The sequence below is a fragment of the Balaenoptera ricei genome, chromosome 9 (genome assembly GCF_028023285.1).
Source record: "Balaenoptera ricei isolate mBalRic1 chromosome 9, mBalRic1.hap2, whole genome shotgun sequence".
NCBI lineage: Eukaryota > Metazoa > Chordata > Mammalia > Artiodactyla > Balaenopteridae > Balaenoptera > Balaenoptera ricei.
This window is the reverse complement of record NC_082647.1, coordinates 95,996,727-96,010,746: the sequence shown is the minus strand read 5'-3', so window position 1 is coordinate 96,010,746 and position 14,020 is coordinate 95,996,727. Positions and strand designations below refer to the sequence as shown.

General features: G+C 38.8%; 1 protein-coding gene and 1 non-coding gene across 5 annotated transcripts in view; one reads left to right on the top strand and one right to left on the bottom strand.

Moving 5' to 3' along the window:
• The window catches only part of SRPK2 (SRSF protein kinase 2), a 231,003-nt gene that overhangs the window by 83,658 nt on the left and 133,325 nt on the right, over positions 1-14,020 (top strand). The gene's annotated exons all lie outside the window — the stretch shown is intronic.
• Positions 10,023-10,129, bottom strand: LOC132372287 (U6 spliceosomal RNA). Its single transcript, XR_009505155.1, has one exon. It is a non-coding gene; the product is annotated as a U6 spliceosomal RNA (small nuclear RNA).

The following is a 14,020-nucleotide window of genomic DNA, read 5'->3' as shown; positions in this document are numbered from 1 at the left end:
AGCAAGATTCATTAAAAAAAAAAAAAGGACTTCCATCAAAGTCTTCTGCTTTTTAAAAGATGCTCTTAAGATAACAAAAAGAGAAGTCACAAACTGACAGAAAATACTTGCAAATCACATATCTGATAAAGGGCTTTTATCCAGAATATGTAAAGAACTTTGCAAACTCAGTTAAAGAATGGGCAAAAGAAGAAGACCCCAATTAAAAGGTGGATGAAAGATCTGACATTTTACTAAAGAAGGTATTTAGACAAGCACATAAAAGATGGTCCATTTTATCAGTCATTAGGGAAATGTAAATTACCATGAGATACTTCTACCCAGGTTCGTAATGGTTTTTAACATAAAGAGAAACTGTGCCAAGTGCTGGAGAGGACGAGGGGCCACTCGACCCCTCACGTGTCAGACCATGTGACCCACTCCTGCGTTTTACCCAAACGAAGTACAAACTTATATGTTCATACAGAAACGTGGGCGCGAGTTTTAGAGCAGCTTTTTTGTTTGTTTGGTTTTGGTTTTGTTTAGAAGTGCCAAAAATGGGGACTGTTCAGATTTCTCTCAACTGGTAAATGGATAAACCAACTGTGACACATTCCATGCAATGGAATATTGCTGAGTAATAAAAATAAATGAGCTACTAAAAATAAATGAAACTGTTGCAACAAATGGATGGGTCTAACATGTATTATGCTTAGTGAAAGAAGCCAGATTCAGAAGCACCCAGACTGTACAGTCTGTGTGTGTGTATTGGAGAGAGCAAGATGCTGGGAGCTGGGGGAGGGGAGGCTGGACGTAGACCGGCCTGGGGGAATTGCTCTGGGCTGTGGAACTCTTCTGTATCTTGTTTGTGGGGCTGGCTCCACAACTGTCTGTTTCTCACAGAACGCCTGCAGCACTGAACACTAAAAGGGTGGATTTTACTGTATGTAAATTTTACCTTAATTAAAACTGAAAAAGAATTGTACAGATGATTTAGTAAAGGTTTTGTTGACTCTATTGAAGCTTGATAAAACTTTGCAGGCTTGGAGGTAACAGTAGTTTGCCAGAATGTGATAATCTCTGAAGGCCTTTCAGGTGACCACGGTTGAGGTCCTCTGTGTACCAAATCTTTTACAGCTGGGGCGGCAGGCCGGAGGGTGTTGGCACAGCTTGTGGATGAGATGGTCCCTCTGTCAGGGAAAGCCAGGGTCTTTTGAAAAATCCGCAAATGTTGAATAGGATGACATTTAGTTAAGTTTATTGAGGAAAGTGCAGCAAGACATAAATGTGTGCTCTGCACCCTACCTTGTGTTTCCAGCAGTTGTTACCACGGTGTGTGGTTTCTGCCAGTATGTTACTGAACTCTCTGTAAAACTAAAGATCTGTGATTGGCAGTTGGTTTGCTATTTCTCACAGTCCATTTGTTTTTATTTTTTATTTCTAAAATAAAATTGGTTTATTTCATTTTGATAGTTTTGTCACACTAGTGAATTATTGTTCCTGAAGTTCCCCTAGAGTTTGCCCAGTGGATGAGGGAGGGGCTCAATAAATATTCTTAGTCTGTACATTTTTTAAGTTAGTTTATGACACTTGAGCCCCACCATAAATGTTATTGTGCCCACCCTGTAACTATTATGAGAAGCAGTATGTAGTAGTGGCTTCTGGAGCCAGGTTGCCTGGGTTTGTCTCTACCATTTGTTTACTAGCTGTGTGACCTTGGGCAAAGTTATTTACCTTCTCTACGCCTCTGTTTCCTCATCAGTAAGCAAGGATGATAATTACAATACTGACTCCATGGAAGGTTTGTGTGGATGAAATGAGCTAATAAAGGGAAAGTCCTCACAACAGGTAGCAGGCAGGGAGCTTGATATCAGTGTTAGCTGCTGTTATTATTGTTGTAGTTGTTATTATTTTTATTCTGTGTCAGTGAGTAGCCGCATAAGCATTCCTTAAATGTTGAAATACGAGAATGACTATGATGCTGTTTCTCCTTTGGCTTCCTGAGAGTAGATTCAGTTCTGGTAAAGTCAGCTGACTTAAATCCTACTTTTTGTTCTTATTTCCCTGAAATTCCTCTATCTTATATTTCATTGCATATTAGATTTTTAGTAAACATGCTTTATACATTTGGGATCTGCCTTCTAAGTACTCTTATATAAACTAATTGGAAATAATTTGTTACAACATACCCTCTTCCGTGTTTAGAGGTACAACACTAGTTCATCGCCTTAAGAAATATGAGACAAAAGTAAATGTATCTCTTAAGTTAGAAGCCAGTAAATGTATCTCTTAAGTTAGTATCTCTTAAGTTAGAAGCCAGGGAATGTGGTTTTAAATTGAGATTTGGAAACCTTGTTAAATTTAGAGGACTGAATACTGTAAATCAGAAGAACATCAACTTGTTTGCTTCTCTGTGTACTGTGTCACCTTTGTAAAATTGTGTCTTTTATATAGAGAAGTGCTCTCAGCACAAAGCTCTGTTTGTCAGAGTATTTTGAAGACGTTTGTCAGGAAGCACTTGTGGAATGGTTTGTGGAAATGGCTGTGAGGTTTCAGAGTGTCCGCGTGCTCTTCAAATTCATTCTTCAGTAGGAAAAAATAAGACTTGTCTTTTAAGTTTGATGGTAGCAAACCAGTTTACTAGACTTTTCTATTTGTGGGGTTAAATTGAGTAGGGTTCATTAGAGGCACTTCAGAAAACCCTGAACTGATGTGCTAGCAGCGTTTATGTCCTCTGTACTGAGAATTTGAGGTAACTCTTGCAGTCCCTCTTACTACCTTGAGTGAGGTACTTTCCCTGTGGACCCTGAACCATAACTCTCTGTTTCCCCTTCCCAGCGCCTGGTAATCTCTGCTCTATTTTCTGTGTCTCTTAATTTGCTTATTCTAGGTATTTCATGTAAGTGGAATTATATAGTATTTGTCCTTCTGTGTCTGGCTTGCTTCACTTAGCATGTTTTGAAGGTTCATGCATGTTGTAGCATGTGTCCAAATTTCATTCTTTTTTTACAGCTGAATAATATTCCATGAATCCAATAATATAATTTAATATGTTTAACCCAGCATATCCAAAATAGTATCATATCAACATGTAATCTGCATAAAAGTATTAATGAAATATTTTTCATTCTGTTTTGTGCTAAGCATCTGTTCAGATTTGCCGCATTTCAAGTGCTTGGTAGCTAACGGTGACTAGTGACTGCTGCACTGGGCAACGTAGGTCTAGATAAGGAAAGGATTACTTAAGATTGTTAAGCAGCACAATTTTTTTTAAAGAAGAACATTTGCTGAAACACAATATTAGAGATTTTAGTCATCAGGTGTAGAAAAAAAGGGTTTTACAAAAATGATGGAGATCCAGGCATAGCTCTTCCTTTGTTTGAGATCTCACACAACATAGGAACCTTTAAAGGCAGAAACATTTCACTGTGAATTTTTTTTTCACCAGAACCTCTGGTGAGAAAACCTAAGGAACTCTTGACAGGATTTTTTATTTGATTCACACTGTCCTAAATACAGTGCCGGTAAACATTAGGTAATTAACATTTTGAGTAGAAAAATTTGAATAATGAGTTGAACTGGAACAGAAATTTGCAGTGGGTGCTGTAGGGCTTGATGAAAACTCTTACCCAAACTGGAATTTTTCCTTTGCATTCCCATTTTTTGAACTCTGGGGTTTGGGCCTGATGTATGTCAGTCACGCACTCTTCTAACTTCTTGGGCTGTCAGGAAGTAGGAGCACTCGTGAAGACTGGAAGTGCCCCCCCGGCAGCCCTTTTGGATGTGGCTCTCTTGTGTGCTACATCCCCTGAAGGGATTGGATTAGGTGTGCATCGTGACTCCAGTGCAGGTGGTCCATCATCTTGTGGATGGGGTAGCCTGGCTAGAAAAAGATGAATTGGAATAGTGTAATCCCTACCTCAGGAATTTGGATTTCTGAAACTGAGAGATTAGGTCAGTTTGGGAGTGTCAGTATATTACTGTAGATAATAATAGCATTGACTTTAGAGTTTTATAGACCTAGGGCCAAGTTCTGTGTCAGCCACTTAATAGCTGGGTGACTTTAGACATGTTACCTTATATTTTAGGCTTTTCCCCTCCTTTACTGATCTATAGAATAGAGCTGATGTTTGTATCTACCTCATAGTGTTTTTATGAAGATACATATGTAATCCCTGTCAAATTGCCATCATAATACAAAGCAAGGGTTAATGTTGCCATTGTAATACAGAGGAGCCTGGCATACTTTTATATTCCACGTGCAAGCCACAGTTACAGAGCTTACCACTTGGAAAAGTACAAAGCATATGTTGTTCAAAGAGAAGCAGATGTACTGTGGCAGTGAGACCCTTGAAAGAGAGCAGGACTGGAACTGTTTATGAGCATTGATGTAGGACTCAGGCATTCAATTGTTATGGATAGTTTAAGGAAAACTTTATGTACATTGTGAGAAACTACCTGCCGATAGTTTTCTCAGCAGGTTAGAATGAGCCAGTTAGAAGTGTGCATATATAGTGACATATGGCAGACTGTATGGGACAACACAGAAAAGCAATAAGTAAAAAGCACTGTCTTAATCTGGAGCCCTCGGTGCAGAAGCAGACCTTCAGCTACCTTTCAGAGGCCCTGAGAATATGGGTGTAGTGCCTCAAATGAAAGGCTTTGAGGTAGCCAAGAAACTTTGTATTATCCTCAGTGTGAATGTTTCAGTCCAGAATGGTTTAAATGAGGTAAGGAATCTTTCAACTGTGAACACATGGCTGTCAAGAATCACTCATTCAGGGACTTCCCTGGTGGTTCAATGGTAAAGAATCCACCTTGCAATGCAGGGGATGTGGGTTCGATCCCTGGTCAGGGAACTAAGGTCCCACATGCCAGGGGGTGACTAAGCCCGAGTGCCACAACTACTGAGCTTGCGTGCCTCAAGTAGAGCCGGCGCACCGCAAACTACAGAGCCCACGTGCCCTGGAGCCTGTGCGCCACAACTAGAGAAGAGAAAACCCGCATGCCACAACTGGAGAGAAGCCCACGCACCACCATGAAGAGCCCTCATGCCGCATCTAAGACCCAGCACAGCCAAAAATAAATAAAATTAATAAATAATAAATCTTAAAAAATAAAATCACTTATTCCTTGAAGCCCTGGTAGCTGAGATTTACCTCTATTTCAGAGGAATAAATAAGAGAATATGTGATGAGAGCAATGGAAAAAACTAAGAGGTGACTAGGCAGTAATTTTAGGATGCACAGTGTTCCACTTTTGCCCTGGCACATCTTTCATTAATTATTCTGGTTAAAAACATTTTTTAAAGTTGTGATATCTTTCATGCATGTATTATATGAATTATGAATGTAAGTTTAGGGAACAGTAAAATAGGCACCTGGATACCCACACCCTAACTCAAGAAATAGAATGCTATCAGCCCAAATAATACCCCCTGCTGCCACATCTTGTAGTCTCAGTCCAAATTTCAGACTGAGTTAGACTTCAGAAAAAGGTGGGTAAACAGACAAGTTAAAATACTTTGGTAGGTATATTTCAGTGGAAACTGAGGAACTATTTTGTTATTAAAATGGATAATTACGTGACTGGAAGGAAGTTATTTTTCAAAGAAAAAAGCAGGAGTAGAATTTCTTAACTCTGTTCTTGAGCCATTTTACGCTGACCTCTGTATTGCTGTGGTTCTTTTGTGGAAAGTGCTTCTTGCTTTGTAATTGCACTGGCACTTGACGCTAGCTTCTTGAGCACATGCCTTCCTCCTTTGCATGGTCTAACAAAAGCACCTAATAATTCAGATGGCTCTACTTAAAATTTTTTGTTTTTGTCTTAAACTGTCATGTTTGGGATTCTGTTTTTCTACAGCAGTAGTGTATCTTTCATAAGCATGCCTTCTCCGTTAGTTGAGACTTGCTCATTTGGGGCTTGCTAAATTAATTACCTATATTTTAAAATAGGTTGTTTTTTTTAATTCACCAGTTTATTTCAGCACTTTTATTTTGTTTTAAGAGCCTGTTCATGATAAAATTAGAAGGAGCAGACTGAATTAAGTTTTTAAAGCTAGTTTTAAATGACCAATTTTGTACAACCTCCATGAGATTCCCTTTCTTATGATAGAACAGTGCCAGAATAATTCAGCTGTTCTTTTTTCTCCCCTTCAGTATAACACTCTCACAATTCCAACAGAACATTGCTTTGACCTTGATTAAACTGTGAATTTTATTTGAAAGTGAAAATTGGCATTTTGGAGGCTATGTAATAGTAATGGTGTGATGGCAGTCTTTTTGTAGACTCTCCGTTTGAAAGCCATGTAACTACAAAAGGGATCTATTTTATTTTATTTATTTTTTAAAATGTTCTCCTTTGTATTATTTTAAAGTTTTATTGTTTTGCCTTTAAATTTAGGTCTGAAATCCACCTGAAATTATTTTTAAAATATTAATTAATTAGTTAATTATTGGCTGCGCTGGGTCTTAGTTGCGGCATGCAGACTCTTAGTTGTGGCATGCATGCGGGATCTCTTTCCCCAACCAGGGATTGAACCTGGCCCGCTGCATTGGGGGCGTGGAGTCTTACCCAGTGGACCACCAGGAAATTACCGAAAGGGATTTATTTTAAATGGGTATCCTTTGGTAACAGTTAACATTATTTAAGAAAATTATTTTTAATTATGCACGTAATACCTATAAAAAATCCAAGTGCAGGTAATGGTAAAATCCCCCCGACTGCCATTCCTTATTCCACGTCCCATCTCCAGAAGCACGCGGGCTTTCTCTAGTTGCAGTGAGCAGGGGCTACTCTTTGTTGAGGTGCGCGGGCTTCTCCTTGCGTTGGCTTCTCTTGTTGAGGAGCACGGGCTCTAGACGCACAGGCTTCAGTAGTTGTGGCACATGGGCTTTGTTGCTCCGCGGCATGTGGAATCTTCCCGGACCGGGGCTCGAACGCGTGTCCCCTGCATTGACAGGCAGACTCTTAACCACTGCGCCACCGGGGAAGCCCCTCTGTAATGTTTTAAAGATTCATCCATGAGGTAACATGTATCAGTACTTCATTTTCTTTATGTATGGATATACCACATTTTGTTTATCCATTGATCAATTAATGGACATATGGGTTGTTTCCACTTCTTGGATATTATGAATAATGCCATTTCGAACACTTGTGTACAGATTTTATGTGAACAGTATAAACATGTTTTCTCTTGCGTTTATAACGAGGAGTGGAATTGTTGGGTCATGTGGTAACTCTTGGTTTAACTTTCTGAAGGACTGCCAGATTGTTTTCCAAAGCAAAGGTACCATTTTACATTCTCACCAGCCATGCACGAAGGTTCCAAATTCTCCGTATCCTCGGTAACACTTGTTATTATTTTTATGATTATAGCCATCCTGGTGGCTATAAAGTGGTATTTCATTGTTGTTTCTATTTGCATTTCCCTAATGACAAATAATGGTGAGCATCTTTTCATGTGCTTATTGGCTATTTGTATTTCTTCTTTCAAAAAATGTCTATTTAAATCCTTGGCCCAATTTTAAATTGGGTTGTTGTTTTTTTTAAATTGCCAAGTTGTAAGAGTTGTTTATATATTCTGGATGCTAGTCCCTTATCAGTTACGTGATTTGCAAATATTTACTCCCATTCTGTGGATTGTCCTTTTATTTTCTTGATAGTATTCTTTGATGCACAAAAGTTTTTAATTCTTTTTTTTTTTTGGTTTCCCAGTGCGTATAAAAGTTATACTATACTGTAGTCTATTAAGTGTGCAACAATATTATGTCTAAACAAATGTATATACCTTAATTTAGAAATGCTTTATTGCTAAAAATACCAACCATCATCTGAGCCTTCAGCAAGTCATAATCTTTTTTCTTTTTAATAAATTTATTTATTTTTGGCTGCATTAGGTCTTTGTTGCTGCACGCGAGCTTTCATTAGTTGCCTCTAGTGGGGGCTACTCTTTGCTGTGGTGCACAGGCTTCTCATTGCGGTGGCTTCTCTTGTTGCGGAGCACGGGCTCTAGGCGTGTGGACTTCAGTAGTTGTGGCACGTGGGCTCAGTAGTTGTGGCACACGGGCTCTACAGTGCAGGCTCAGTAGTTGTGGTGCGTGGGCTTTGTTGCTCCGCGACATGTGGGATCTTCCCGGACTAGGGCTCGAACCCGTGTCCCCTGCATTGGCAGGCGGATTCTTAACAACTGCGCCACCAGGGAAGCCCCAATCTTTTTTCTAGTAGAAGATTCTGCATCAGTGTTGATGGCTGCTGACTGTTCAGGGTGGTGGCTGCTGAAGGTTGGGAAGGCTACGGCAATTTCTTAAAATAAGACAACAATGAAGTTTGCCACAATGATTGACTCTTCCTTTCACTAATGATTTCTCTGTAGCATGCATTTTACCCATAATGGAACTTTTTTCAAAATTTGAGTCAATCCTTTCAAACCCTGCTGCTGCTTTATCAACTAAGTTTATGCCATATTCTAAATCCTTTGTTCTCATTTCAACAGTCTTATACAGCATCTTCACCAGGAGTAGCTTCCATCTCAAGGAACCACTTTCTTTCCTCATTCGTAAGAAGCAACTCCTCATCCATGAAAGTCTTCTCATGAGATGGCAGCCATTCAGTCACATCTTCAGGCTCTACTTCTAACTCTCGTTCTCCTGCTGTTTCTGCCACACCTGGAGTTGCGTCTTCCATTGACATCTTGAACCTCTCAAAGTCATTCATAAGGGTTGGAGTCCATTTCTTCTAAACTCCTGTTAATGTTGATATTTTGGCCTCTTTCGATTTTCCCTGGAAAATCATGAATGTTCTTAATGGCATTTAATATGGTGAGTCCTTTCCAGAAGTTTACAGTTTACTTTGTCCAGATCCATTGGAGGAATCACTATCTATGGCAGCTGTAGTCTTATGAAATGTTTTTTTTTTTTTTAGACATCTTTATTGGAGAATAATTGCTTTACAATGTTGTGTTAGTTTCTGCTGTATAACAAAGTGAATCAGCTATATGCATACATATATCCTCCTATCCCCTCCTTCTTACGTCTCCCTCCCACCCTCCCTATCCCACGCCTCTAGGTGGTCACAAAACACCAAGCTGATCTCCTTGTGCTATGCAGCTACTTCCCACTAGCTAGCTATTTTACATTTGGTAGTGTGTATATGTAAGTGCTACTCTCTCACTTCGTCCCAGCTTACCCTTCCCCCTCCCTGTGTCCTCAAGTCCATTCTCTACGTCTGCGTCTTTATTTCTGTCCTGCCCCTAGGTTCATGAGAACCGTTTTTTTTTTAGATTCCATATGTATGTGTTAGCATACGGTATTAGTTTTTCTCTTTCTGACTTAGTTCACTCTGTATGACAGACTCTAGGTCCATCCACCTCACTGCAAATAACCCAATTTCGTTTCTTTTTATGGCTGAATAATATTCCATTGTATATATGTGCCACATCTTCTTTATCCATTCATCCATCGATGGACACTTAGGTTGCTTCCACGTCCTGGCTATTGTAAGTAGAGCTGCAGTGAACATTGTGGTATATGACTCTTTTTGAATTATGGTTTTCTCCGGGTATATGCCCAGTAGTGGGATTGCTGGATCGTATGGTAGTTCTATTTTTAGTTTTTTAAGGAACCTCCATACTGTTCTCCATAGTGGCTGTATCAATTTACATTCCCACCAGCAGTGCAGGAGGGTTCCCTTTTCTCCACACCCTCTCCAGCATTTGTTGTTTGTAGATTTTTCGATGATGGCCATTCTGACTGGCATGAGGTGATACCTCATTGTAGTTTTGATTTGCATTTCTCTAATGATTAGTGATGTTGAGCATCCTTTCATGTGTTTGTTGGCAATCTGTATATCTTCTTTGGAGATATGTCTGTTTAGGTCTTCTGCCCATTTTTGGATTGGGTTGTTTGTTTTTTTGATATTGAGCTGCATGAGCTGTTTGTATATTTTGGAGATTAATCCTTTGTCAGTTGCTCCGTTTGCAAATCTTTTCTCCCATTCTGAGGGTTGTCTTTTCGTCTTGTTTATGGTTTCCTTTGCTGTGAAAAAATATGGAATGCTTCACGAATTTGCATGTCATCCTTGCGCAGGGGCCATGCTAATCTTCTCTCTATCGTTCCAATTTTAGTATATGTGCTGCTTAAGTGAGTACAAAAGTTTTTAATTCTTACGTTCAATGCATCTATTTATTCTTCTGTTTTTTGTGCTTTTGGTGTCATATTTAAGAAACTCTAACCTAATCCAAAATCAAGGTTTACACCTATATTTCCTTTTAAAAGTTTTATACTTTCAGCCTTTATATTTAGGTCTTTGATCCAGTTTGAATTAATATTTTGTATATGGTGTGAGACAGGAGTCCAACTTTATTCTTTTGCATGTGGACATCCAGTTTTGAGCACCATCTTTTGAAGAGACTGTCTTTCCCCATTGAATGACCTTGGCACTCTTGTCAAAAATCGGTTGACTGTAATGTGAGGGTTTATTTCTGCACTCTAATTCTATTGCATTGATCTATATGTCTATCTTTATGCCGGTTCCCCACTGTTTTGATTACTGTAGCTTTGTAGTAAGTTTTGAAATCTATGTGTGAGCCTTGCAACTTTGTTCTACTTTTTTAAAGATGGTTTTGCCTATTCAGGGTCCCTTGACATTTCCATATGAATTTTAGGGTCAGCTTGTTGATTTCTGCAAAAAAAGGCAGTTGGAATTTTGATAGGGATTGTATGACTCTGTAGATCAATTTGAGGAATATTGCCATCTTAACAATTGTAAATCTTCCAATCCATGAATGCAGGATGTCTTTCCAATTATTTGGGTTTTTAACTTTTTTCAACAGTGTTTTGTAGTTTTCAGTGTACAAGTCTCTCACCTTGGTTGAATTTATTCCTAAATATTTTATTGTTTTTGATGCTATTCTAAGTGGAGTTGTTTAGCCCTGGAATCTTGAGAAAATTTCTTAAACTTTCAAAGCTTCAGTTTCTATGCATGTAAAATGGAAATATTGAGTACTTACCTTCTCCAATTGTTGTGAGGATTAAATGAGTTAATTCATATAAGGGGCTTGAATAAGCTAGATGGTTCAAGCTAAATGTTAAATATTAGACTGTGAACTCTCTAAGAGAAGGAATTTTGCCTTACATATTTTTGTGATATATTTTTTCTTCCCCCTGCTCAGGTAACACCTAGCTCAGTACCTGTTCTTACTGAAGGAATATAGAAGGGTGGAAAAATTGGACTATATCACATAAATTTCAGTTCCTAAGTTTGAAAGTTAATGTTGGTTAGGAGTTGGGGACACTGATTCCTCCTTATACGCACATATTTTGATATGGCTTGTTTTCTTACACATATAAATAAACCTTGCACAATAATTTTGTCACCTCTTAAGACAGTGAATTTTCTTTTTAAGATGGTTGAGTGAGCCTTGACTTCTTTGGTGAACCCACAGTTCTTTATGTGCCAAAATTGTAAATGAAATTAAACGGTCTTAATTTAGGACATTGTAAGTCATAATTTTAGAGAACCGAGTAGTTTCAGTTGTATATTAATATCTAGTACGAAAAACTATCTTTAGGTTAGCATTATAAAAATACTTCTTTTTTCTGATTACTGTTCTCTGATGTAATTTCTAAAATTCATATATTGTACCAGTAAAATATACAAGTGATAATTATTTTGTAAGTATAAAATAGAGAAAGTTTTAAAACTTGACTTCATGGTGACTAGAGCATTAGATCTCACCCTGAGTGTAACAGCTCAGTTATCTAAGAACTTGTGTTACTTCTTCTGTCTCCCCAACAGAGCGAGGGTTAAGAGTGCCTTTGTTCTGTTTAGTGGCTAGATTAACTATTAATGATACTCTGCTGTGGTGAGAAACCTGTAGACAGTTTTCAGGGATTAATTTCATTACATTTCATTGCTAATAAAAGGCATTGATGGTGAGGCTAATAGAAATAGGAATTTATTTAAACATTCATATTTTCACACTTTAATGCAGTTTTGTATTTGTTTCTGAAATTCCTCAACATAAAAATAACGAAGCAACGGTAACAAGTACTGTGTGATGAACTTAAAGTTTTATGGTGCTCCATACAGTGTTAGGATGGATGATCTGGGGTCTTGGCCTGGTGCAGACACAACCCTAGCATTGGTCTCTTTTCTCTGCCTTCTTGCTTGGTGGCTTCCGGTGGGGGGGGGGGGTGGGTGAGAAGGGAAATCCCAATTTTAGGGGATTGACCCACTTTCCTTACTAGGATTTGGAAATCAATAACAAGTCTTTCCTTTTAAACTGGCATTTCTTTTGGGTTATAAGTTGCACTCAGAACAATAATTTAAAAACTGACAGAAGGAAAACATTTTCTTTAGTAAGTGAAGTTTCTTGTAAGTGGCAGCATTAGCTACCTTGAAAGTTTTAAGCCAGAAACCTAACCAGCCTGAGACCACCTCCTTCTTCTTCTCCTCCAGTCCCCCACCAATTCACCCCCACCCCAGCCCACCCCATTGTAGAGTTTGGAGCATACATATTGTTGGTTGGCATTGTGCTATATTCAGGAACATAAAGTAATACTGTTTTGGAATTATAGCAGGAGGAAATTTGATACCAGAAAAAGACTGCTTTTAAGGAAGGTGGGTGAAATTGAGACTTCATTTTGAAAAATAAAATCAGATTTTAGAAGTAAGCTTATTTTATTTAACAAAAGTTCAAGTTGTAGTTGAAAAATATGTACTGAGTTTACTGAGTTTTAGAAGGAAGAATGTATCAAGTGTTGATTGTTTCTGACATACATATTCGTATTAAGTTTTATATACAGTTGATCCCTGTGGGTTCTGAATCCGTGGATACTGAGGGCTGACTGTACTGCCTCATTTATATAAGGGACTTGAGCATTCGTGGATTTTGTTATTAGCAGGGGGTAGGGGGTGGGGTGGGAGTCCTGGAACCAATCAGCGCCCCCTCCCACCCCATGAATACCAGGGGGTGACTAATAATATGACTGGATATCTTTTAAGTAGTAATACAATTGTAATGTTGGATATTTTTGCAGACTATTTAAGAGTATTATTATTTTCCCCCGTTAGACTCTCATAATCAAATAATTATCATTCCTGAGACACTTAGCATATTATTGTCCTTGTTGATTACTCTTAACAATTACTAACCTTCTTAACTCCTTTCTATATTTGTCAGTGGGTTTGCCTGGGATTCTAACATTTCTTTAGTATTTTCCGTCAACTTTGTCTAAAGTTCCATCCTTTGTTGCAGATTTTCAGTGTTCACTTTGCTCTGGACTTGCATTTTGTTTGAATTGTTGGGCTGTATGACCATCAGTGAGAGACTGAGCAGAGAAGGCATTTGATGGGTGGAGGTAGAGGCTGGTGAAAATCAGGGACAGTTGTTTGAATGGTCAGTTTATCAATGGGCATTTTTTTGCACAATTTTTGCTTTTCTGTGCATTCTCATAACAAAGAAAACTTGAATAATGAATGCTGGGATAACAGGCACTCCTTTTTAGGCTAGACTGATCTTCGGGATGTTGGGAGCAGTTAATCATTGATCTTCCTAGATGTCTCAGAGAGCTTGCTTTACTCCTGTCCCTTTATGAAGAGGCTCTTTTGTGTCAGTCTCTTGAATTTTGAGTCAGGACCTCAGTACTTGGTCCCAGATGGTAATATCATGGATTGACACCTGAGCAGGAAAAGTGTCTGCAGGCCCTCTTGCAAGCTTAAACAGGAGCCCCTTAAAGATACTCGCTTAAGGTGAGAGAAGGCCATAAGTATGCATTCCAAGGTAGTAGAATCTGTGAACGCATGAAGTAAAGAGGAGAAGTAGTTACTAATTGGTAGCGAAGGGAGAAATGGAATTATCAGAGGAAATGGATCAGAGGTTTTGGCTGCCAGGATGGGGAAAGGTTAAGGTGGAGAACAATCCCTCGGAGCACTTGGTATTGTAACTGGGTTTCAAGAGCTGCCCCGTCTTCTGAACAAGATTCTGGTTCTGAGGCCTACTGAGACTTTTTTTTTCCCTCCTCTTAACTTCTAGATG